The sequence below is a fragment of the Sciurus carolinensis genome, chromosome 1 (genome assembly GCF_902686445.1).
Source record: "Sciurus carolinensis chromosome 1, mSciCar1.2, whole genome shotgun sequence".
NCBI lineage: Eukaryota > Metazoa > Chordata > Mammalia > Rodentia > Sciuridae > Sciurus > Sciurus carolinensis.
This window is the reverse complement of record NC_062213.1, coordinates 39676209-39703928: the sequence shown is the minus strand read 5'-3', so window position 1 is coordinate 39703928 and position 27720 is coordinate 39676209. Positions and strand designations below refer to the sequence as shown.

The following is a 27720-nucleotide window of genomic DNA, read 5'->3' as shown; positions in this document are numbered from 1 at the left end:
CTTGCCCTTGTGGGGTTTAATAGACAAATACACAAAATTCCTGCTCTCATACTGGTTGGGGAAAAACAATAAGATAAATAAGTACCTGATCAGGAATAGCAAATAGTGAAAACTGGTAAAAAAAAAAAAAAAAAAAAAGAAAGAAAGAAAGAAAGAAAAATTACATAAGGAACAGGAATACAAAGTAGAGGGAGAAGTGTGGAATTTAGAAAGGATGTCCAGGGAAGTCCTCAAGGAGAAGGTGACTGACAAAGAAAAGGGAGCGATTCATGCAGATAGAGCAAGGAAGAGACTGTGAGGCCAAGGGAATAGTAAATGCTAAGACCCAGAGGCAGGAATGTGCCTCTTGTGTTGTTACTGGAAAAAAGTTGTGTTTCTTCTGAAGTACTTTGAAGAAAAAATAAAATGCTTCAAGCCTCTGTTTTAATTTGTCTGTTGGATGCCAGTCTGAAGATTTCAAGAAGCAAAGCATAGAAATCATCATTCAACTGACAAAGATAGGGCAGCCCCATTCATGAACAAATGGAAGCTGTAGAAAATTGTGAGGTACAGGTAAGGGTCACTCAGCTTCACTTAACTATGGAAGTAAGGTAACCTATTTCTGTTTCCAGCTATTCATTTAAGCATGCACTTCAACTCTATTATCAAACAGCTCACTACAGTTCTCAACTGACTACTATTGGTCAGCTTTGCATCACTATAACAAATACCTCAGATGATCTACTTATAAAGAAAAAAGGTTTGGGTCACAGTTTTTGACTTTCTGTCCATGATTGGTTGGCCCCATTGCTTTTGGTTTGTTGTGGCACATCATGGCACATTGTGGAGTAAAACCACTCACCTCATAGCCAAACAGCAAAAAACAAAGGAAGGGTAAGGGACCAGGGTTCCACAGTCCCCTTTGAGAACACAACCTCAGTGACCTAAGACCTTCTACTAAGCCCCACCTCCCAACAGTACAGGCTGAGGACCAAGACTTTAGCACATGGCCCTTTTTTTGCAGGCACTTATCCAAACCACAGCAAATGCGCTAAGAGAAATGTGAGAAAATCTGCAATATGGGACCCAGTTCCTTTAAGTAACAAAAAGCACTTTTTTTTTTTTTTGTCACTGATATATACAGCTTCAAATTTTAGGGCTAGAAAAATATTAAGATAAAAAAAAGTTCCTTATTGTAATAGTTGGTGCTATTTACTGAAACTGCAACTTTGTATTTTTTTCTCACTTTTATATTTTATGAAAAATAATATTAATTAACAAATATTAGTTAATCTTTTCTGCCCAAGCAAGAGCAAGAGCTTGGGCAGAGAGAAATTTCTGAACCAGTGTATTACATTGTGTAATTTTTTAATTGCAGGAAAATTTAGAAATTTTATTTGAGTCAATTTTACAAAACATTTCCTCTTGCTCTGTTTCTCTTTTCTAACTCAATAACATCTTGCATTTGAATTCAACCACTCTCTTCTTTTGTCATAGCAATCTTAAACTGTGATTTCACTTCTGTGTTTCTCTGATGGACTATGAACCCCTAGGGAACAATATCTTACTCAAAATGTATTTTTTTTAAAACAAGAAGCCTAGAAGTAGGTGTTTTTAGATTTGAGTTATTCTTCCATAGACCGTTACTTCCTGCTCTGCTATACACAGAAAGCTCTCCTTAAATTCTTACCTCTCAAATGCCCACAGTGGCCACCAGTATTTCAGGCATCACATGGAAACATGACACTGTCCAGCAACAGAAGGGATTTCTTTCTGAATACCATTTTTTTAAAAAAACTTTTTAGTTGTTGATGGGCCTTTTTTTTTTAAGTTGTAGATGGACACAACACCTTTATTTATTTTTATGTGGTGCTGAGTGTTGAACCCAGTGCCTTACACATGCTAGGCAAGTGCTCTACCACTGAGCCACAACCCCAGCCCTGAATACCATTTTTTAAGATGATACAAAAAAATCTATCCTAGAAGGCACTCTACAGAATTTCCCTCATATCCTCTATGCCAGAAGTATGTCACCAGACCCACCACTGACAAAGGAAAAGGGATCACCAAAACCTCCTTAAGGCAAACTGTGATGTGTTCCATGGAACTGGACTTGGAGATGAGCCTCAGACTATCCTTCCCTGAAGCCTATGGCAAGGAGAGGCATACAGAGAAGAACAAAATTGGGGTTCTACTTTTAAGAAAGCAAAAAATTGTTATTAGGCACCTGCTACCATGTCTGATACACATAAGAACCTAGAATATTATAGTCCCTGAATAAGTGTTTATTGAATGAATGAATGAATGAATGAATGAACCAACTCAGGTTCAGCAGCTCATCCCATGGAAAACCAATGTCTGAGAGACAAGCAGTGGGGAGAAAGAAAAGCTTTAACCAGGGGCTAAAGAATTAAAGAGAGCTTTGCTCACAAATCAGCTTTTCAACTCCAGGGGATTGAGGGATTATGGATATGGGGTAGGAATAATGAGGGAGATAATAGGCTGATAAAGGAGAGGAATATTCATGTCTTTTCTGGGACTAGGTTGAGGTTTTCTAGAAACTTGGGTGCCACTTCCTTTCACTCTTCTCACATTTCCAGTCGTGGTAGCTAGAAGGTGTTTTTTGCCCTAAAGGCAGAAAGAGAGGGACACTAGACAAGTCTAGGTTAAGTTAACCGTAAATTATGGTTTTAGAAAAAAATATTTCTCAAATATTCAACTGTCTATATGCAAAGCTCCACAGAATCTGACCCAAAAGGCAACAAAAGAGAAATACACAATATGATGACAGAGATGCCAAGCCTTTTCCTCCTATTCCAGTCACCCATGGGACTCAAAAGTCAGTATTTTCAGAAAAAGCAGCCTCCAGGTCCTTGAAGAGTAACCTAGGCAACCATCGTCATCATAACCCACAGCAAAGTTAGTAGGAGACTAATACTGTGTTGCCCAGCTATGAGACCTCCCAAATTAGTAATTTGGGGGTTATTTAAGAGCAAGTAAAGGTAGATGATTTATTCAGGTTTTTTCTCAGTTAAAAATGGATTTTCACACAAAACAAACATCAAGAATTTTAAGAAATACCAGTAATTCATAGACTACACATTAAGAGACAGTGAGTGTGCCATTTGTCATTTTATTTCCTCTCGGCTCCAAATTCATCTGCCCTATAAATGGGGCTAGGCCCTTTAAATTTTTTTTTTTTTTTTAACCAGATGGCATGATACTAAACTTTGTCATAGAAAGAACGAGAGAGACATCGCAAATAGAAAAAAAAAAAAAAAGAAAAAAGAAAGAACAGAAACAGAAAGGAAGAAAAATAATGAATTTCCTTCCTAATTGGAACATGTTCCCTCCCCAAGACCAGCACTCAGAATTGCTTCTCTGGATCTTAGAGCGCAAGCGGTTTTCCAACACTTGGCTCCCGTAGGGTAGAGCAGCAATAGCACTCAGTGGCCAAAATTTCCCCTCCCACCACACCTCTCCCCTGCCCAGGTGAAACACCTCATCACGAACAGCTTCCCACATCTGAGGAAAGGATTTCTGGAAAGTGCCAGAGGGCAGATTTCTAGCACATTCCACCAGCATAGCACCACAATAACTTCTCTGTCATTCAGTTAGGCACACTTGGGCCCTCTCCCACAAGGTCTGGATCTCAATCCTTGGGCAGGGGTTGCTCTTGGGTGCTATCTCAGATATACTGCTCCTAATATCTGCTGTTTGTATTGTCTTCGTCTACTCAGATTTCCATAACAGAATATGGTAAACTGGTGCTTTATAAAGAACAGAAACTTGTTTCTCAGAGTTCTAGAGGTTGGAAAACTCAAGATCAAGTCACTTGCAGATTAAATATCTGGAAACGGCCCATTGGTTCATACATGGCCATTTTTTCTGTGTCCTCAAGTTGTAGAAGAGATGAACAGCTTCCTTAGGTCTCTTTTATAAGGGTGCTTAACCCATTAATAAGGACGTAGCTTTCATGACCTAATAATTCCCCAAAGTCCTGCCTCAAATACCACCACTTTAAGGGCTAGGATTTCAACATATGAATTTGGGGAGACATAAATATTCAGAGCACAGCACTAAAGTTCTTTAGAGTTCTGTTTGCTTCATGCCCTTGCTATTTCAATCCTCCGTTATAGTTAATAATTCTTTATATTAAACTTTCCTTTATATTTAACTGTGTGATTTCTGTCTCTAGTGATTTTTGTATCAGATTGGACCTTGACTGATACAGGGAATAATAGCAAAGAATCACGGACTCCACTCCAAAGTAAAAAAAAGATTGATAAAATCCACATTGAAAGCACCCAGAAAAAGACTCTGGACGCGGGAACTCACACAAGAGATTTTAATAAGCAGATGAACAGAGTGTCTGCCCCTAAGGGCAAGAGAAAGAGAAAGAGTACTAATAGCACGGGAACTACCCTTAAGTAGTGAAAGCCCACGGGCTAATTGGATCAATGACTAACGAGGAAGTTAACAATCTAGAATGAAAAATAGTGTGTGGGAGGGGCTGTGGCCATTTCTCAGGAATGGCCACAGCCTTATTCCTTTCACACATGATTCACTTTCAGTTTAAAACATAATAATCTATGTGAGCAGTTCTTAAACTTTTGATCTCAGGATAACTTTACACTCTAAAATTGTGGAGAACCAAAGAGAGCTTTTGCTTCTGTCAATATTAAGAAATTAAAATTGAGAAAATTTTAAACATAAGAGTAATGAAGTACACAAGCTACTAGACATCAGAGCCATGATATCATCCCACCTTCTGTAGCATCTGGAAATTTCTAACATAAGAGAATGAGAGTGAGAGAATAAAATAATGTCTTAACATTGTTTTCAAAATAATTTTGACATTGTGGACCCCTTGAAAAGTTCCCAGGAACCCCCATAGGTTCCAAGATCACACTCTAAGAACCACTCATCTGCCAGTCACGGTGGCACAGGCCTGTAATCTCAGTTACTCAGGAGGCTGAGGCAGGAGTGGCTGGCCCACTCAATGAGTCCCTGTCTCAAAATAAATTAATTAATTAATAATAATAATAATAAAGGGCTGGGGATATAACAGCGCTAGAGACCCCTTGGGTTCAATCCCCAGTACCAAAAGAAAAGAAAGAGAGAGAACCACTGATATACACTAACTTTATATAAACATCATAAATAAGATCTATGAGTGAAAATATTGAAAGTGTGGTCCTTGCCCTTTAAGAACTCTCCTTATTTGAAAATAAAAAATATACAAAAAAGAGTAAAATAATGATTCAATCTGTGTATAATAAATGATCAACTAGTTCTATCATCCAGAAAAGTTCTATAAGGGCTTGACAAAACAAAAAAGCCTTCCATTTTATAAAATACACCCTGTTATACATCACTTTTAAGGAGGAAAAAAGTTTCTGTTATATACCACATAAGTTCCAGAACAAGCTGAGGAGCTCTGAAAACACAGCGATGATTGGTTAAAATACTGACTGTGAGGACAGAGAAAAGGAGAAGAATAAATACTAAGAATCTGGTAAATTCCATCAGTTGGAGCCCTTCCATAACCAGGCTTTAGTTACATTACTAGAAGGAACTTTATAAACTAATCGTTCTCTGCTTTCATAATTTCTTTTTATATTTTTGCTTTTCCTATTTTGTTTTATTCCTGCCTTTAGCCTCTCTGAATGATTTCTAATTTGTCTCATCTAAACTAAGAAAAAAGAAAAAGAAAACCAGGGAAATAAGAATATTCTAGATATATAGGTAGTGGTGGCAACAGTTAATGCTGCTGGGAAACAAGGCAATGAGATCTCCAGCAGGAGGAAGAAAAAAATAATCTAATAAAATCTAATAAAAGATATACCACATCCCTAAGTGAGAAGATTCAATATTTTAATGTTTCAAATTTTCCTTGAATTAATCTACAAATTTAGTGTAATGTAAATTTTTGAAACTCTCGAAAAACTTTATATGGAATTTAACAAATTAATTCTTGAGTTAAAATGAAGAGAATGTACATTAAAAGAGCAAATAAGTTTTTAGAAAAAAGAATAATGAGGACAGATTTGTCTGGGCAGATGACAAACAAAACTATGCAAATTGAAATACTCAAGTATTAATTTAAAAATAGATACAATTTTATATATATTATATATATAATATATATATGTAATCAGATCTCTATTTCTATGTTCCTGCATCAGTTACTTTCTTTATATTGCAAGCAGTTGAAGACCCAGCCCACATGGCCTTTCCCAGTGAATGACTCATTTAACTAGAAGACCCCAGAGACCCAGAGCAGGCTCTAAGGATGCTTTGAGTTAGTGGCTCAATATTGATGTGAAAGACACTGGCACTTTTTTCATTTGTTTATTTTTCATTTTATTTTTCTGTCTCTGTTCTGACTTCTTCAGAGTCCAAGTCATCCTAAGTCAACTTCATTCAGCCAAAATGACTGCTGAAGTTCCAAGCTTCAAATCTGTACATCAAACTGCCCCAAAGATAAAAAGCACTGTCTTTCAATAGCTCCCATAAAAGAAGGAGAAACCTCCTCTGTCTCAGTCTCTAAAATTTTGTTGTTGTTGTTGTCTTTTCTGTTTTGGAACTGGGGATCCAACACAGGACTTCAAATATACGAGGCAAACAACCTCCCTTTTTGTCATTGGCTATTAGACCACGACCCAGTATGGAATGATTTGGTTTAGATCTGAACCAATGATTGACACACCGAATAAATCACTGTGAAAAGAGGGATGGGAATCCCCTGTTTGATCTAAAACAGCAAAATCTTCTTTTAGAGGTATGACTGTAGTCAGTTTGCATTATGAATACCCCAAAGAAAGAAATTCCAGTTACAGAAAGAAAGATAGAAGAAACAGTCCCATTGTCCACTATATCATCTATTGTGTGTCAGAATAAATTCCAGATGCATTGCAGATTTGAATAGTTAGTAACAGACAAAGATCTCCACCATCATAATCCCTAACTCATTAAGTGTGGACTGCACGTATTGAAGGAAGTGAGGGGACAGTGACTACAACAGACTCACCTCCCTGGGTCAAGTAATCAAGGTTAACAGGAACTATGATAAGTCATATTACATTATGTACCTGTAAGACCATGAGAAGAGAGGGCACTTTACCTCACAGACACAAAACTCCAGACTCATTATGGGAAAACTCATGCTACAAAACATCAGACCAATACCCCTTGAAACCATCAAGATAATTATTAAAAACAAGAAAAGCTTGAGAAAGGTAAGGTGCAAGAGACCAGAGAGGGGTAGGTGACAGGAGGACTAAATGTAGTGGGGTGTCCCAAATATATCAGGAGTCTAGGAATAGGACATTATTCATTGTGACAAATATATCGTGTTAGTGTACAATGTTAATACTGATATTAGATTTGGGGTATATTGTAACTCTCTACACTATCTTCACAACTTTTTTTTTAAATCCAAAACTGTTCTAAAATTAAGTTTATTTTAAAAATATTTTAACAAGAAGACCCCCAAATATAAAAGTATTATGAGAAGTATAGCAGAATATCCTTATAATCATGAGATAGAACACCTGATAAGCAAAAAGTGAAACTCAGAAACTAGATAGGAAATGGAAACAGATTTGACTACATAATAATTGAAATTTTATGTAAGAGAAAGGATAATAATCTAAGTTAGTAGATACCAACAGAATGAAATAAAAGTATTATAAATGTATACAATAGATGAAGGATTTATATCTAGAATACATAAAGACATTAACTAGAAAAAAGTCTCAATAGACAAACGGGCAAATAATCTAAATTAATGAATTCACAGAAGAAATACAAATGGACCCTAAACATAAAAAGATGCTCAATCTCATCAATAGTCAGGAAAATACAAATGAAGGATACAACAATGTTTTGAAATCACCATAATCATCATGGGGAGGAAAAAGAAGGGGAGGAGTCAGGGGAGAAGAAGAGAAGTAGAGGGAGTAGATCATTGACAATGGAAGTGACTTCAGTTTATTTATTTGAAAAGTTAAGACTAAAAAATATATAGCTACTGCAAGACCTCAGCAAGCCCATGAAAGACCAGTTGTAAAATGTGCCATAAAGCTTAATACAGAACTTAGTGAGGTAGAATAAAAACTATTGTTACCTTTGTCTCATACCTTGAACAAGCTTCATTGATTGAGAAGGTGGCAGCCAGAGGCTTGCTCTATGATGAAGCCATATGTGAACAGACAGAGAGCTGGAGTCAGAATTGGAACTGAGCTATATATAAGTTTCAAATGTCTTTAGACCCTAGGAAGAGATTTAGCAAAGTACCGAAATAGAAACAAAATAGAGTTAACTGCCATCCCATTGAAATGTATTCAAGGAGACACTAAATGGCTTTATGGCTAGACTTATTTTTAGACTTGTGTTATATTTTATCTTTTCTTAAAAAGTAAATGCTGGTAATCAAGGGCTAGTTTGTATTCATTCTAAGTTTGGGAAGTGGTTATTTTTACAGGGGGAAAAAATAGAATCCCAGAAAAGTGTAGGCTATAAGCCTTAGTTGGAAGAAGCCTTTCCTTTGGCATATAGCCATTTTCAAACTCAGCCATTTACCTGGGGGCACCAAATTCTAGGCACTGTGCCTGGGAGGAAATAAAGAGCCTTATGTTTCAGCTTATAAAGTCATGGTAAGCATCAAATATGGATAGGGTTAATTTAAACTCACTCCACAAATATAAGAATATTAGGAGGAAAGAATATCCCTTCAAGCTTCACTGAGGCAATATTAACAATACCAAAAGAAAACACTTATATTTGTAGTGAACATACTTGAAGACACTGGTATAGGCAATGCTTTTCTGAATAGGACTCCAGCAGCACAGGAAATAACAGCAAGAATTGACCACTAGGATTATATCAAATTTAAAACCTTTCATACAGCAAAGGAAACTGTCAACAGAGTGAAGAGACAGCCTATACAATGGGAGATAATCTTTGCCATCTATTCATCTCACAGAGGATTAATACCCTCTGAACATATAAAGAACCCAAGCTGGGTGCAGTGGCACACACCTCTAATTCCAGCTACCCAGAAGGTTGAGGCAGGAGGATTATGAATTCAAAGGCAGGCTGGGCAACTTAGTGAAAGCTTGTCTCAAAATTTAAAAAATAAAATAAGATAAAATAAAATAAAGGACTGGGATGCAGCTCAGTGATAAAGAATCTAAAGTACCACACAAAAAAAGAAAAAATAATTAATTGTGATTAAAGTAGGTATTGTAGCATGCCTGTAATCCCAATGGCTCAGGAGGCTAAGGCAGGAGGATGGTGAGTTCCAAGTCAGACTCAGCAACTTAGTGAGGCCCTAAGCAACTCAGTGAGACCCTGTTTCTAAATGAAATATAAAAAAGGGCTGGGGATGTGGCTCAGTGGTTAAGCACCCCTGGGTTTAATCCCCAGTTTAAAAAAAAAAAGGTATTGTACAGAATAACCTACAATATTTTAAAAATAATCTTTGAGACATAATTTATGTATAATAATGTTTACCTTCATTTTACTATGTAATTATGAAAAATGTATGCAGTTATGCAACCATCACCACAAGCATGTTATATAATGTGATCCAAAAGTTTCCTTGTCTGCTTTGCAGTCAAGCAATCCATCGCCGTTTCTAGCCTCATTCAAACCTTGATCTGCTTTTTGTCACTGCAGATTAGCTATTTCTGTTCTAGAATTTCAAATAATGAAATCATGGAGTAAAAATAAATAAATTAACAACAAAATAAAACAAGTAATTCAATTAACAAATGGGCAAAAGAGTTGAACAGACACTTTTCAAAAGAAATACAAATAGCCAATAAATGTATGAAAAAATGCTCAAAAACTTTAGCCATCAGGAAATGAAAATCAAAACTATATTGAGATTCCGTCTCACCCCAGTCAGAATGGCTATTATTGAGAAAACAAAAAAATAACAAATTCCTGTGAGGATGTTGTGGGGGGCAGTGAAGGAACCCTTATAGACTGTTGGTGGGAATGTAAATTAATACAGCTACTATGCAAAACAGTATGGAGACTCTACAAGAAACTGAAAATAGAACTACCACATAATCCAACTATACCTCTCCCAGATATATACCTGAAAGAATCAAAGTCAGCATACTCTGGAGATATCTGTATACCCATATTTACCATAGCACTGTTCACTGTGGTCAAGTTATGGATTCAGCCTAGGTGCCCATCAGTGGATAAAGAAAGCATGGTACGTATACACAATGACAGATTTTTCATCTATAAGAAAGAACTAAATCATGCCATTTGTGGGAAAATGGATGGAACTGGAAATCCTAATGACCAGCATCACATGTTTTCTCTCAAATCTAGAGAAAAAAGAGAAGGGGAACTGTCAGGGAAGGGAAAAAGAACCAGAAGAGGGTGAGCGGGGAAAGAGGGAAGTAGGATGGGTGGATGCTATCAAAATACATTATGTGCATGTGTGAAATTGTCACACTGACTCCCATTGTTTTGTACAATTAATATACACTGATAATTACAATAAAAAGAAAATACTAATGTTTATAATAAGAATTCGCTAATGCATGAAATCATATACCTTGAAACTAGACACAATTGCTTAAAATTTGAGTATTTTTACTATAATTATCTCTAGTATTATTACAAATTATAGATACATTAGGAGGGTTTTTTTTTTTTTTCCTTAAGAAGGAAATTCCAGGCATACTCTGGCCAAAAAGCGAAAGGGGCCCATCAATCATAGACTAAAACTTCAAAGCTGTGAACCAAAATAAACCTTTTTTCTTTATAAGTTGGTTATCTCAAGTGTTTGTTATGGTGATAAAAGAGCTAACTAACACAATTTCCTAAGAGCCATCCAAAAATTTTGTCTACTCATTTTTTACTAAAAAAGTATGGGGCTGGGGAGATAGCTCAGTTGGTAGAGTGCTTGCCTTGTAAGCACTCAGGCCCTGGGTTCGATCCCCAGCACCCAAAAAAAAAAAAAAGTATAATCTTCTGCTGTGGTCTGAATATTTATGTCTGCTCAAAATTCACAAGTTGAACTCTACCTCTAAGGTGATGATTTCAGAAGGTGAAGTCTTTGGGAGGTGACATAAGTCATGAGTGCCAATCCCTCATGAATGAAATTAGTGCTCTTATAAGGCCCAATCAGAGGCCACTTGCCCCTTTTACCATGTAAGAACATAATAAAAAATACAGAATCAGTGAACCCGAAAGTGGACCCTCCTTAGACACTCTTCCTTTATCTTGGACTTCTCAGCCTCCAGCACTTTGAGAAATAAATTTCTGTTGCTTATGGTATTTTGTTGTAGCAGCCCTAATGGACTAAGACATCTTCATCAATGAAATGAAAAGTAGTAAGGTAGGTAAAAGAAGATAGCATCAATGAGTATACATCCAAAGCACAATTATTTTGAACTTTTAATTAAGTCTGGTATTTTAAAATAAGATTATCATAAGCAATTTTTTGTTACTAAAGTCTTTGTAATCATTTTATAATAATGCATCTGCTCTATTTTAAAAATTCATTTTGTAACTAGTTTTTCACTGTAGTATTATAGTTATAATGCATAATATGTTCAGAATTCATTTTGCTTTTCATATTATTTTCTGGGATAAATGCCCATAAACAAAATTACTGGGACAAACAGCATGAGTAGTTTAAAGTTTTGATATAGTACCATCAAGAATTGATTTCCAAGAGATATTTTTATATACTCATTTAGAAATATAAGCTATGAAAGTCTTTTTGGTGAGTAATTTTATAATATCTTTTGAAATAATGCATATAGGCTTTGAACCAGCTATCCCATTCCTAAGAATTTTTCTTTTTTTCCTTCTAGGAATCTTTCCAACAAAAATAATTATGCATAGACATAAGTATGGTTGTGCAAAGGTTTTGTTTTAGTACTTTTGGAATTGGGAAAAAATTGGAAATAATTTAAAGGAAAATGGTCAAATAAATCATTGCTATATAAAGTTATAGAAAATATAAAGCTGTCAAGAATGAAGTGCCTTTTATTGACATGGAAAGATCTTTTAAAGAGGTAAGTGGAGAAAAAAAGATAATAGATGAACAATCAGAATGATTTCATTTATAAAGAGTGGGACTGGGGATGTAGCTCAGTGTTTCTTAGCACGAGTGACTCCCAAGTTAAAAGTAAATAAATGTATGAAGATGCATTTAAAAATCATAGGGCTGGGGTTGTAGCTCAGTGGTAGAGTGCTTGTCTAGCATGTATGAGGCCCTGGGTTCGATTACCACCACCACATATAAACAAATAAAGGACCATTGACAACTAAAAAAATATTTTTAAAAAATCAGTAGGCATTATCCACTTGTGACTGAGACTGCTAGTTGTCCCACAGAATCCATTTTTTTCCTTCTAAGTTTTAGCTAGCCACATTTCCCAGCCTCTCTTGCAGTTAGAATTGGCCATGTGACTAAATTTTGGCCAATAAAATATAAGCCTAAGTGTTGGGGGCAATTCCTGGGAATCTTCTGTAAGAAACAGCTGGTACATGTCGTTGGCTGGTTCTCAGCAGTTTAAAACAGCAGTTGTTTATTCTCATGGATCTGTGGGGCAGCTGTGTTCTATGTGTTCACCCTGAAGCCCAGGCTGACCGGGCAGCTGCTGCTCTCTGGGAAGCTTTTATGGTGACAGCAGAGGGCCAGGAGGACAAACAGAACTATGGAGGCTTCTGAAAAGGAAGCACTAAAACACGGTTGGAACTGAAACACTGTTACTTCTGCCTGCAGGCTGCTGACCAACCCAAGTCACCCCAACAACTTCCAAGGTCAAAGACAGGGAAGTATATTCTGTCCATGATGAGACCATGGCCAGCATGTGAACTTGGGGTTAAGGAAGGGGAGTAGGACATTTAGAGTCTATAATACATGCTTTATTTAAAGATATTAAGTTAATCATTCAAGATGTCAGAACCTGAAATTCAAAACCTAAATCTATTGGATCCAAGGCCCATGTTGTTTTATTCTTGTCACTATACATTTTTGTATTTTATTCTATTTTAATTCTGCACAGTAGAATAAATTATTCTTCATCACTAAAATTTTCATTTCTTTCTTTGGTATTATGGTGTGTCTATTATTGCAATGAACTTTAGGATCATTTTGTCAAATTCCCAGAAATAAATCAAGTAAGAAAACAAATCAATATAAAAAATAAGAAAACAAATTGAAAGGAAATTTACAAGTTAATTTAGGAAGTACTGACATCTTTATGGCTAGTTTTCCCTAAAAGGAATATGATGTGTCTATCACTATTAATTTGATCTATGCAAGACTATCTTGCTAATATTATTCACCATCTTTTTTAATCTTCTCAGTATTGAATCATTTCATCTGTGAATATTAATAATGTCGCTTTTAACATTTATAATTCTTATTTCTGTCTTCTGCCTTTTTATGTTGGATTAAATTTCCAGAAGAAAGTTATTAGAGGTTTTCTTACCAAAAGGTTTCATGATGACAGTTTAGAAGATTTTTTTTTAAGCTAGGCCTGTTGATGCATATCTGTAATCCCAACCACTTGGGAGGCTGAGGCACGGGGATTTCATGTTCAAGGCCAGCCTAGGCAATATAGTGAGACCACCATCTCCCATCTTAAATAAAAGAAAGGTAAAATATATTTTTAAATTCCAGTAAAGCGTTCTTCTTTTACACTTTTTTTGGGTGGTGTTTGGAACTGAACCCAGGGTCTTCTGCATGTTAGACAATCATTCTATCACTGAGAGTGTAAACCCCTGACTCTCTTCTTTTATACTTTACGTGTATGATATCGGGGGTTGAACCCAGGGTGCTTTACTACTGAACTATACCTCCAGAGCTTTTTACAATCAGTTTTCTTTTCTTTTTCCTTTTTTTGCCATACTGGGGATTGAACACAGGGCCAGGGCCTCACCCATGCCAGGCAAGTGCTCTACTGCTAAGTCACATCTCCAGCCCCTCCAAGCAACCCTTTTTATTTTTTATTTTGAGACAGGGTTCACTAAGGTTCACCTTGAATTTGTAATCCTCCTGCCTCAGCCTCCTGAGTCACTAGGATTACAGGCTTGCAGTACTGCACCCAGATTATACCTTTTAGTGAGTTTTTTTTTTTTTTCCTTAAGTTAAGTTAGTATTTAATTTACCAGATGTCATTCAACCATCATTAGGTAGTCATTGAGGGATTTTTTTTCTTATACTAACATATCCTAATAACTTTCCTATCTAACACTCTTAGATTACTGGGATATACACTACTTAGTGTAGATTATTATTTTAGTTGTAGTTAGAATTAATCTAACATTTATTTAAGATTTTCAAATCTATTCCTAGATATCAGTTGGTATATTCCAAAGTTTCTAGAAAAGATCGTTGTGAATTCTGACTACATGGCTTGTGAAAATAAGGCCCTCCTTATAATTTTTACAAATTCCCTAGGAGGTTTACATTCCCAAGGTCTCTTCAAACATCAAATTCATGCTTGTGTTCAATTGTAGCAACTGATGGATGAAACCAACAGGCTGTTTCTTTCTCCTTTTCTGGACAATTAACCCAAGAGTGGAACTCAAAGCTTTTCTTAGATTTCCACAAAAATGCATTCACATATGGTATGTGTATTACTATACTTAGCTAAAAGGGAAACAATACAAAATTTCAAATTAGATTTTCTGGCCTAAAAATCCTTTAACAATTTTTGGATCGCTTATCCTCTTTCCTCATTAGACCTTCTATTTATCTGTTTATTTCCCTGGTCAATTACCCCTCAAGCAGATAGAACAAAAATGTCCTGCTTTCTTATATAAAAAAATGTATTCCCTGTAGTTCATACCCTAAACTCAGGCTTTGGTGTTACTTTAAATACCTAGCCAAATCCATCAAGGTGCTCAGCAATAATAAAAAAAAAATCTTTTGATATATGTTGGTCAGATCTGCTGCAGTAGCGAACAACTCAACATCTCTACAGCATCTAAAAACAAGCATTTATTTCTTACTCACAGTGCCTGTCAATGCTGCAACTCTGTTGTCTGTTTCTTTCTAGGAACCAGGCTGAAGGAACATGCCATTCTCAAGGCAGAGGGAACAGCAAAGGAGTAGGCAGTAACACAAATTGCTTTGTAAAGCTTCTGTGTAAAACTAACACATTGTCACTTCCTCTCTCTTCCCCTGATCCAGGTCACATGGCTAAACCCCCAAATGGGGCAGGAGTGAATACTTCATCTACCCTTTTTTAGGGGTGCTGAAGGGATCAAATCAAGGCCTTGTTCACACCACTGAACTACACCACAACCCCTGTCTATTCTTTTATAGAGAAGGGAAGAGCTGCAACATGAACACAATTTGTTTTAACATAAGAAGAGTTCCCCTCCTTATAATTAATTGTAAACAGCAATTTTATCACCTCCCTTATACCATATTCATGATTAAGATGGGTGCATAGTAGCAGTATGGGGCGTAATGAGTTGTGAGTGTGGGAGGGTGCCTATCAAAAACTCTAGAGAAATTTTTCAATATGCATGACCTCCCTACCCTAATCTCTACCATTCTTATATATCCCTGAGAGGTAGAAGCAGGTCTATACATTTTGCAAAGGATCATCAAGTAATTTTGATACTTCCCACTCTTGATCCTTTTGAGAACCCCTTGGATAATGATTTTTGGAGGGGAGCTCTTATTAGATTTTTTTTTTTTTTTTTGTACCAGGAATTGAACTCAAGGGCACTCAATCACTGAGCCACATCGCCAGCCCTATTTTATATTTTATTTAGAGACAGGGTCTCACTGAGTGGCTTAGTGCCTCGACATTGCTAAGGCTGGCTTTGAACTCACGATACTCCTGCCTCAGTCTCCCGAGCCACTGGGATTACAGGTGTGCGCCACCGCGCCCAGCTCTTCTTAGATTTTGCCCACACCACTCCTGGCACTTTAAACAACAGGTACTTCAATTTGCCAGGCTGTTTGGGGCACATAAAGGATAATGACAGGCAATAATATCTCAGATATTTGGTCAGGATTGTCTCTTTGCTAACAGGAGGGGTTTTTTCAAACCGCAAAGGTTGCAGAGATTTGCTACTTTAAGTAAACAAACTGTTGGTGGAAATGTTCTGGGAATATATTTTTAAAAGCAATCACTATAGACGCACTCATCATAAGTTCTGCATTCAAAGTGTTGGCTCAAGCAGTTGGGTGTCTAACTGGGTTGGATAAGGCAAATCAGAATCCAGTACTGGCCCTCATTAAGAAAAGTGGAGATGCCAAAAATCCCTTGGCTTACATACAAGAAGGAAATTAAAGACTCCCTGAGATAGGAATGCTGGAATAGTTCCATCGAGAGTGTCCTGCTTACACACCCGTAACTGTTGCCCCAAGAAGGATTGGAATGACTCTTCCTTCTTCAAGGCCTGGAGATCCTCAGTGCTGAGAGAAATTCCAACAAAGGGAAAAAAATAAAGAAAGAAAGAAAAGGAAAGAAAAGAAAGGAAGGAAGGAGAAAGAAAGGTTGGCCAGACTTGGGATATAGCTCATTGGTCGAACACTTGCCTAGCAAGGCCCTGGGTTCAGTCCTCTTCACTGCAAACTTTACTATTTTCTGAATGTTGGAAATGACTGATGAAAAATGTTTCAATCAAAATGTGCTTCCTCGGGCTGGGGAGATAGCTCAGTTGGTAGAGTGCTTGTCTTGTATGCCCAAGGCCCTGGGTTCGATCCCCAGCACCGCAAAAAAAAAAAAAAAAAAAAAAAAAAAATGTGCTTCCTCCTTTTAATATGTATAGGAAAATCTCAGCATCCTCAAAATTAGATAACCTCTCTGAACAATCTGGGGCAAGTATATAATAAAAGACTGGAAGAACAGATAATCAGAGTGATCTTACTCTCAGAGATCTCTGGCTATGCAGTTTGAACCAAGGCTTTCCTCTAAAGCCTTACTTGATTTGTGGAACCAAAATATCTTAGGCATTTTGAATAAAGTTCTGACCTAAGGTCAAACTATAGTTTATTCATCCAATTTTCAGAGCTGAATCCACAAATTTAGAGTATTTTATCTGAATAGGAGATGAGGTACCATGTTGTAATAGCAAAAATTCACTCTCTATTATTCTTTGATATTCCTAAAGGCAACTTAATAGGAAAACTGTGTCCTAGGATGAGATAAATAATTAAGGCTTTTTGGAAATTTTAGATACTTGCTCTGAGCTAACAGTAATTTTCAGCACACATAAATCAAAGTAAAGACGTACCTGAGTTAGAATGAATAGTTTGACCCAGTCGAACTTTAAACCCATTCATTCTTGGATTTTTTTTTCCCCAGTTCCGTATTGGATAAAATGTTCTTAACAACTGACAAAAGTCCCTAGAATTGAAATAAGGACTACTGTGCTAGGGAAAATTTCCTTCTCCCCAGTAAAAGAGTAAATCAAAGGCAATGCTGTGTCCCTGGAAGAATTTCAGATTCTGATGCCACTATTTGTGACCTACCTAACAGATGTTTTTACTTGCCAAATAAAATACCTTTTTTAAAGTTATAAAACAACCATGGGATTCTATGGGCTTCAAGGAGACCGAACTTCTCCCTAGTACATGCAAATGAATGTTAGACTAAGTTCGAATCTGAATAAGTCCATTTCCTTGCCTTCATGGGTTTAGGAATGGGGATTTGAAGTCATCTAGCCCATGAGATGAGGTCTGTTAGGGAGCTGGAAGTATCCTGACAGTACTGAAGAATGACAGTGGACTGCTGCTGGCATAATCAGATGGGAATTCTAACTGCAACTGCTGTTCTAGGTTTGCACAGTAGTCCCCCTCTATCTGAAGTTTTGGTTACCCAAGGTCAACAGGACAAGATATTTTGAGAGAAAGACCACCATCACATAACTTTTGTTACCGTATATTGTTATAATTGTTCTCTATTTTATTATTATTGTTAACTCTTACTATGCCTAATTATAAGCCAAAATTTATCATAGGAAAAAAATAAGAGTCTACTCTATGTAGGATTCAGTACTGCCCACAATTTTAGGCATCCACTGGGTCTTGAGACATGGATGAGGGAGACTACTGTATTGGAACAAAATACAGAAGCCTTAATTGTTATTTATAGCTATAGAGTTAAGAAATGTTCTTTTGTACTATTTTTTTTTTTTAAACAGGGTCTCACTAGTGGTCTCAAATGCCTGGGTCCAAGTGATCCTCCTGCCTTTTTGTGTTTTGTTTACAGTGCTGGGGATTGTTCTACAACTGAGCTATACACCACCAGCCTCCTTTTCTACTTTGTAATAAGCAGAGAACACCAGAGGCACTTTGCTTTCACATGACAGAAATGGACAATGGTTGGAGCCGAGCATCCCGGTGGCTGGAGACATCAATTTGTTCCTTCTGCATTCCTGGACTTTCTCAGTACCTATTCTTTATGAGACCTGATTCTTTAGTTTCTGTTTTGTTTCTGTGGCTAAGGCCCCTGATAAGTTTCCTTTTTTGCCTAAGCTATTTAGAGTTCGTTTCCATTAGTTTCAAGAACCCTAATAGATATTCTTTCCCATACCAAAAAAAAAAAAAAGTTTTTTCTTTCATAATGGTTTTGTTTTGCATTCAGATTTGTAATACAGTTATGAATTTGATTTTTATGTGCTTACTTCATGTTGTTACATGTCAATACTTCTTCTCTACCAAAACTTCCCAATCTTTAATATTTTGGTTTTGACAGATCTCTTGTTGGAGTCATAGAGCTCATCTTTTGGAGTTTTAAAAAATATTTTTAGTTGAAGATGGACACAACACCTTCATTTAAATTATTTATTTTTATGCGGTGCTGAGGATCAAACCCAGTGCCTTATACATGCTTGGCAAGTGCTCTGCCACTGAGCCACAACCCCAGCCCATATAAAGCCTACTTGGAGAAATTTTTCAGACAGGACACATGGATGGTCTGATTCTAAGATCTTTTATATCACATGTAAGTATAGCATTCTCACCCTCAAGTTTCTGTGGATGTTGGTATTGTACAGAAGCCTGAGGTCAGACTGACATATTTCCACTGAAAACAGACATTTTTCAGTGTTCATGTACTTGGAATTTTTCTCATATATTTTGTTATTCTCCCTCCTCCAATTGTTGTTGTTTTTATCTTCAAAGTTCTGCAGTATCAGCCTGGACTCTTGTAGTTGTTATTGAGAGGAAATCAACTTATATTCATAATATTGGTCAAAGTACAATTGCAGTCAAAAGAATTTACTCAAGCCTATTTAAGCATAGAGATACTTATCAAAGAGTACTAACTTGTTACTGAACGATTGGAAGACCTATGGTAGGAAGCTGCACTTTCAGGAAAAACTCCTGGATACACATCTAAATCTGCCCTAACAAAGATGCTGCTGCCGCCACTACCATACTAACCTAAAGACCATGCTGCCTCTGCCATGGTCAAGAGAGCTGCTCAATGAGAACTGACTGCTGTCCTTGCTGTTTGCACAGAGGTAGGAACTGACTAGTCATCAGGGTTTCTGACCTAGCTGCTGCAAAAGTACCAAAATGCCTCTGCCACTCTGCTGACAGGTAGCCACCCTATATAGCTCAGAAGTCCCTTCCAAATCTCATTCAGATGCATCTGTTTGGTGGATGCTACCTCACATGCAGAAATACTCACTGCAAAGGCATATGGGTAATATAGACTTTAGTTTTCCAGTCTCTGATATAAAGGAAGTCATGTTAATGAGGAATTGGAGTGATAGTGAATGAGGCAATTTACAGTATCTGTCACTCTTATTAAAAGAATAAAAGGAATTTTACTGACTCAGGTACCTGGGAAGTCCAAAGAATAAAACTGGCTCTAGACATAACTGGAACCAGAAGCTTAGATCACATCACCAGTATTCTATTTTTCAGTTCTGATTTTATTTATTCAACTAACATTTAATGAGCAACTGCTGTGTGCCAGATACTGTTTTAAGTACCAGGATTGAACTATGAACAAAACATTCATAAATATTTGCCCCCTTAGTGCTTACTTTCCTCTGTATTAGCTTTGTTCTCTTATAAATTCTCTGAAAATGGTAGCAAAAATTGCTCCCAGGAGTGGCAGGCTTATAGGTTATTTACTGCTTGAGCTATCACAAGGCAAACGAGATTTCTCTCCCCCAGATTCCATATAAATTCCACACAATAAAAAGATTCTAATTGGTTTTATTATGAGATGCACCCAAGACCAATCAGTATTGAGTGCATGTACCATATGCCCACCAGATGTTGAAGAGGCTGCTCTCAAACAGAAGAGGTGTTGAAATTACAAAGACAGAGTTGATGTCTATTACATTCCATGCCATTCTTAACTACTCAGGATCCTTGTCTCTCTCTCTCCCCCTCTCCCTCTCTCTCTCTCTCTCTCTCTCTCTCTCTCTCTCTCTCTCTCTCTCTCTCTCTCTCTTTCACACAGACACACACACACACACAGACACCACCCATCCAATATTGCCATACATTCATCTTTAAAAGTATTCCTCCCTATTACAATGCACATTTCTCTTTCACAAATGAAAACACCATCTCTTTCTCCCCAAAAGAAGAACACCCAAAACTTATCCAGTCATCTTTTTGTGCTCTAAAATCCAGTGTATTAAGTCCTGATATTACTCCTTATCAGCTAACAACTTATGGAAAAATAAGAAACATAACCATGTCAAACATATTCAATATTTCAATATATGAAGTGAAACAGGAAACTACAACAAAAACTCATGCTTAAAAATGAGAAACCAATACCTCAGTCGGTAGAGTGCTTGCCTTGCAAGCACAAGGCCCTGGGTTCGATCCCCAGCACCACAAAAAAAAAAAAAAAAGAAAGAGAAACCAACTGCTAGTGGCCACCACTCTATGGCATATTATGTATGTTGCTAAAAGGAAGCAGAGTGAGTTATTTTGTACTGTCAGCTCTACACTAGTAGCCATAGATCTCGCCAGCCCTGATTTATTGGCCTAAATCCCCATCCCAGGGCTTTTCTCTCTTTGCCACAGTCTTTGATGCTCCATCGATTCCTCAGCCCTTGTTTTAACTGTGCTTCTCCCAGTTTCCAATCCTAAATGTGACTCAACACCCAAGGACCAATAATCTTTCTCTAATTCCAGTGGTTGTCTTTAACAGTGAACTCACTCTTAACTCTGTATTGAAGAAAGTAACAACTGGAGGTATGTGGGTGAGGCCTGGGAACCAAGGTAGATGGCTACCTTCCCACCATCTTCTTCTCTGCATTTCCTCCTCCCAGACTTTACTGTCATTAACTTTAGCTTCAGGTTCAAGTAGAGAACACTGTTCTTAGACTTCTCCAAATGCACATGATTAGCTGACTCTCAGGTATTTTAGATTGGTGGTTAGAAGCAGACAGAGTCTTGCAGCAGTTATATGCCATTCCCTTTCTGCTTACTGTTTAAGAAAAATAAAGCCTTCATTAAAAAAAGGCTTTCCATAGTATACAAATTCACTCATTTAATGTATTCAGATAAATGACTTTTTAGAATATTCACATAGCCGTGTATCCATCACCATAATCAATTTTAAAATACTTTCACTACTTCAAAGAAACCTGTTCTTATCAGTACTCATCTTTATTCTCATCCCTCCCAGCCCCTGGCAACTAGTCATCTATTTTCTGTCTCAATAGATTTATCTATTCTGGACATTTAATCAAATGGAATCATATAGCGCAGGGACCTTTGAGATTGAGTTCTTTCACTTAGCATAGTGTTATCAAGGTTCATCTGTGTTGTAGGATATATAAGAATTTCATCACATTGTATTGCTAAATAATATGCCATTGTGGGGATATACTACATTTTCTTTATTCACTCATCAGTTAAAGGATATTTGGTTGTTTTCTACTGTTGGCTGTTATGAAGAATGTTCTTGTAAATATTCTGTACAATTATGTGTATGAACATATGTTTTCATTTCTGTAGGAGTACCTAGGAGTGGAATTGCTGAAGTACAAGCTAACTATGTTTAACTGTTTAATGAAAACTGTATTTTTCTTGAAATTATTAAAAACATCAAAAAGTCATTAACTTACTCCAATATCTTGATGTTTTCTTCAAGCCACTAAAGCATTTGGTCAGAGGAGGCACATGATCAGATTTCCAAAATACAAGTAACTTTAATTTTTCAATTTAATTTGTGGTTAAATTTATGGTTATCCTATAACATTTAATGTCCAGTTCTCAGGTGGGAAGAGAAGAATCCTCATCCATTTATCATACCTCAACTCAGGCAATCCTTCATGTCAAGGCCTGACATTTACTACATACCATTTCAAGTTACTAGTATTTATCTTATGATTGTATGTGAACAAAAAGGTCAGGCTTCACATAATATGTCAATGATCGATACCTCTACTAGGCATGGCATAAAAGGTTATTGAAAGGAAAAAATACATCTGCAAAACAGAAAAGAAACAACTGTCCAATACAGCATTATATTCAATCTCAAAATATTCATCTATCTCTTTATCCATTTTCTGTGTCCTATAAAATGTTTCTTGAGTTTGCCTTATACATTATTTATTCAGTTTTCTGAAAAGTTAAGACTATAATTTGCCTCCTGCACTTTTGATTTCTATGTAGTTTTTAAAAAATGACTTGTGGAGTTCTCTTTCCCATCTTGCAAAATGGCAGATGAAAAGGCTGAGAAGCTCGACACTAAGAAGAAACCTGGAGCCAAGAAGGTTGATGCTGTTGACAAGGTTAAAAAGGGAGACCCTAAGGATAAGAAACCCAAGAAAGGGAAGCCCCACTGCAGCCGAAACCCTGTCCAGGTTAGAGGAATTGGCAGATACTCCTGGTCTGCTATGTATTCCTGAAAGGCCATGCACAAGAGGAAGTCCTCGGCTGCTGAATCCAATTGAGAAGAAGAAGGAGAAGTTTCTTGCTACTGTCACAAAACCAGTTGGTGGCGACAAGAATGGTGGAACCAGAGTGGTTAAGTTTCGCAAAATGCCTAGATACTATCGGACTGAAGATGTGCCATGAAGCTGTTGAGCCACAGCAAAAAGCCCTTCAGTCAGCATGTGCAAAAACTGCGAGCCAGCATCACTCCAAGGACCATCTTGATCATCCTCACTGGGCGCCACAGAGGCAAAAGAGTGGTTTTCCTGAAGCAGTTGAGCACTGGCTTGCTACTTGTGACAGGACCTCTTTCCCTTAATTGAGTTCCTCTGTGTAGAACACACCAGAAATTTGTTATCGCCACCTCCACAAAGATTGATATCAGCAATGTGAAAATCCCAAAACACCTTACTGATGCTTACTTCAAGAAGAAGTTGAGGAAGCCCAAGACACCAGGAAGGTGAAATCTTCGACACAGAGAAAGAGAAATACAAGATTACAGAGCAGCACAAGGTTATCCAGAAAGATGTGGACTCACAAATTTTACCCAAAATTAAAGCTATTCCTCAGCTCCAGGGCTATATGCAATCTGTTTTTGCACTAGCAAATGGAATTTATCCTCACAAACTGGTGTTCTAAATTTCTTACCAAGAACCTAATTTAAAAACTGATACAGACAGCCAGCTTCTCCAGGTTCTCGGAACGGAACTGGCCCGCTAGTGAGAGCCTTTCTGACCAGAACAAGCTCCGAGTCCCGGAGCCACTGCAGCGCAGCGTACTCCGGCAACGAACCAGCGGAGAGCCTCCATCCGCAAGCAGCCTCTGGGATCAGGGCAGGGCAGCCAGAGACCTCTTCAGGCGGCTCTGCCCACTCCGGCTGCAGGCTCTCTTCACGGGGCGATCCAAGATGGCGGCCTAGAGGGAGACTGCACCCTCAGTCACTCCAGAACCCAGGAGTTAAGAAGGGGAGGCATTGAGAGACTCAGACTGAAATAGAGCCACGGGTGAGTCTGCCCACTGGGTAAAGCTCAGCCCGGGTGGCAGGCCCAGATAGAGGTGGCTTATTGGAGCCGGGCAGGGCAGCTAGAGTCTTCCCAAGGTAGCCTTCACACTCCGGCAGTGGGCTCCTCCCACACGGCCAGCTGCTCTGTGCAGGCCCACAGTGAGAGCATTTCCGCACAGAGCCAGTTCCAAACTGTGGAACCAGTAGGGGGCTAGGGGCAGTTTTCTTCGGATGAGCTGCTTTATCAGATTCCTCCAAAAAGACATCAGGCTACTGAAGGCTGGGAGGTTATACACTGGAAATCTACCGGGACACTATAAACCAATAGCGGAAAACTGCAATATCTCAGGGTCCCACTGACAACTGACCAATATGAGAAAACAAGGGAAGAAAATGTCCCAAACAAACCTAGATACTACATCAATAAAACCCAATGACAGCAGAGCAGAAGAAATGTCAGAAAGGGAGTTCAGAATGTACGTAATTAAAACGATCAGGGAAGCTAATGAGGAGATGAAAGAGCAAATGCAGGCATTGAAGGAGGAGATGAAAGAGCAAATGCAGGCATTAAATGATCGCACCAATCAACAGTTAAAAGACCAAATACGGGAAGCAAGAGATCATTTCAATAAAGAGTTAGAGATACTGAAAAAAAACAAACTGAAATCCTTGAAATGAAGGAAACAATAAACCAAGTTAAAAACTCCATAGAAAGCATAACCAATAGGATAGAACACCTGGAAGACAGAACCTCAGACACTGAAGACAAATTATTTAATCTTGAAAGCAAAGTTGGCCAAACAGAAAAGATGGTAAGAAATCATGAACAGAATCTACAAGAATTATGGGATATCATGAAAAGGCCAAATTTAAGAATTATTGGGATTGAGGAAGGCTTAGAAAAACAAACCAAAGGAATGAACAATCTATTCAATGAAATAATAACAGAAAATTTCCCAAATCTGAAGAATGAAATGGAAAACCAAGTACAAGAGGCTTATAGAACTCCAAACATACAAAATTATAACAGACCCACACCAAGGCACATTATTATGAAAATACCTAACATACAAAATAAAGACAGAATTTTAAAGGCCGCGAGAGAAAAGAATCAAATTACATTCAGAGGGAAACCAATAAGAATATCAGCAGATTTTTCAATCCAGACCCTAAAAGCTAGAAGGGCCTGGAACAACATATACCAAGCCCTGAAAGAAAACGGATGCCAACCAAGAATCTTATACCCAGCAAAACTTACCTTCAAATTTGACGATGAAATAAGATCCTTCCATGATAAACAAAAGCTAAAGGAATTTACAAAAAGAAAGCCAGCATTACAGAACATTCTCAGCAAAATATTCCATGAGGAAGAGATGAAAAACAACGATGCAAATCAGCAACAGGAGGCACTAGCCTAAAGGAATAGCCAAATAAAGGAGAAACCAAATCATATCAAAAACAAATATGAGTCAATTGACTGGGAATACAAATCATATCACAATAATAACCCTGAATGTTAATGGCCTGAATTCATCAATCAAAAGACACAGACTGGCAGATTGGATTAAAAAGAAAAATCCAACAATATGCTGCCTGCAAGAGACTCATCTCATAGAAAGAGATACCCATAGACTAAAGGTGAAAGGATGGGGAAAAACATACCATGCACACGGACACAGCAAAAAAGCTGGAGTATCCATCCTCATCTCAGATAATGTGGACTTCAAACCAAAACTAGTCAGAAGGGATAAAGAAGGACATTACATGCTGCTTAAGGGAAGCATAAATCAGCAAGACATAACAATCATAAAAATCTATGCCCCGAACATTGGCTCATCCACGTACGTCAAACAAATCCTTCTCAATTCCAGAAATCAAATAGACCACAACACAATAATACTAGGCGATTTTAACACACCTCTCTCACCACTGGATAGATCGTCCAAACAAAAATTGAATAAAGAAACTATAGATCTCAACAACACAATCAGCAATTTAGACTTAACGGACATATATAGAATATACCATCCAACAAAGAACGAATATGCTTTCTTCTCAGCAGCACATGGATCCTTCTCTAAAATAGACCATATTTTATGCCACAAAGCTACTGTTAGCGGCGATCCAAGATGGCGGCCTAGAGGGAGACTGCACTTCCAGTCGCTCCACAACCCAGGAGTTAAGAAGGGGAGGCACTGAGAGACTCGGACTGAAGTGGAGCCACGGGTGAGTCTGCCCACTGGGTAAAGCTCGGCCCGGGTGGCAGGCCCAGATAGAGGTGGCTTATCGGAGCCGGGCAGGGCAGCTAGAGTCATCCACAGGCAGTCCTGCGCACTCCGGCGGTGGGCCCCGCCCACACAGCCAGCTTCTCCAGGTTCTCGGAACGGAACTGGCCCGCTAGTGAGAGCCTGTCTGAACAGAGCAGGCTCCGAGTCCCAGAGCCGCTGCAGTGCAGTGTACTCCTGCAAAGAACCAGCGGAGAGTCTCGATCTGCAATCAGCCTCAGGGATAAGGGCAGGGCAGCCGGAGACCTCTTCAGGCGGCTCTGCCCACTCCGGCTGCGGGCTCTCTCCACGGGGCGATCCAAGATGGCGGCCTAGAGGGAGACTGCACCCCCAGTCGCTCCAGAACCCAGGAGTTAAGAAGGGGAGGCACTGAGAGACTCGGACTGAAGTGGAGCCACGGGTGAGTCTGCCCACTGGGTAAAGCTCGGCCCGGGTGGCAGGCCCAGATAGAGGTGGCTTATCGGAGCCGGGCAGGGCAGCTAGAGTCATCCACAGGCAGTCCTGCGCACTCCGGCGGTGGGCCCCGCCCACACAGCCAGCTTCTCCAGGTTCTCGGAACGGAACTGGCCCGCTAGTGAGAGCCTGTCTGAACAGAGCAGGCTCCGAGTCCCGGAGCCGCTGCAGTGCAGTGTACTCCTGCAAAGAACCAGCGGAGTGCCTCGATCTGCAATCAGCCTCAGGGATAAGGGCAGGGCAGCCGGAGACCTCTTCAGGCGGCTCTGCCCACTCCGGCTGCAGGCTCTCTTCACGGGGCAATCCAAGATGGCGGCCTAGAGGGAGACTGCACCCTCAGTCGCTCCACAACCCAGGAGTTAAGAAGGGGAGGCATTGAGAGACTCGGACTGAAGTGGAGCCACGGGTGAGTCTGCCCACTGGGTAAAGCTCAGCCAGGGTGGCAGGCCCAGATAGAGGTGGCTTAGCAGAGCCGGGCAGGGCAGCTTGAGTCTTCCCAAGGTAGTCTTCCACACTCCGGCAGTGGGCTCTTCCCACACGGCCAGCTGCACGGTGCAGGCCCACAGTGAGAGCATTTCCGCACAGAGCCAGTTCCAAACGTGGAACCAGTAGGGGGCTAGGGGCAGTATTCTTCGAATGAGCTGCTTTATCAGATTCCTCCAAGACATCAGGCTACTGAAGGCTGGGAGGTTATACACTGGAAATCTACTGGGACACTATAAGCCAATAGTGGAAAACTGCAATATCTCAGGGTCCCACTGACAACTGACCATTATGAGAAAACAAGGGAAGAAAATGTCCCAAACAAACCTAGATACTACATCAATAAAACCCAATGACAGCAGAGCAGAAGAAATGTCAGAAAGGGAGTTCAGAATGTACGTAATTAAAACGATCAGGGAAGCTAATGAGGAGATGAAAGAGCAAATGCAGGCATTGAAGGAGGAGATGAAAGAGCAAATGCAGGCATTAAATGATCGCACCAATCAACAGTTAAAAGACCAAATACGGGAAGCAAGAGATCATTTCAATAAAGAGTTAGAGATACTGAAAAAAAACCAAACTGAAATCCTTGAAATGAAGGAAACAATAAACCAAGTTAAAAACTCCATAGAAAGCATAAC

At 38.7% G+C, this 27720-nt stretch overlaps 1 pseudogene; it reads left to right on the top strand.

The window, feature by feature from the left end:
• The first annotated feature begins 22638 nt into the window (after positions 1-22638).
• Positions 22639-23494, top strand: LOC124963694 (60S ribosomal protein L6-like; annotated as a pseudogene).
• The last annotated feature ends 4226 nt before the right edge of the window (positions 23495-27720 follow it).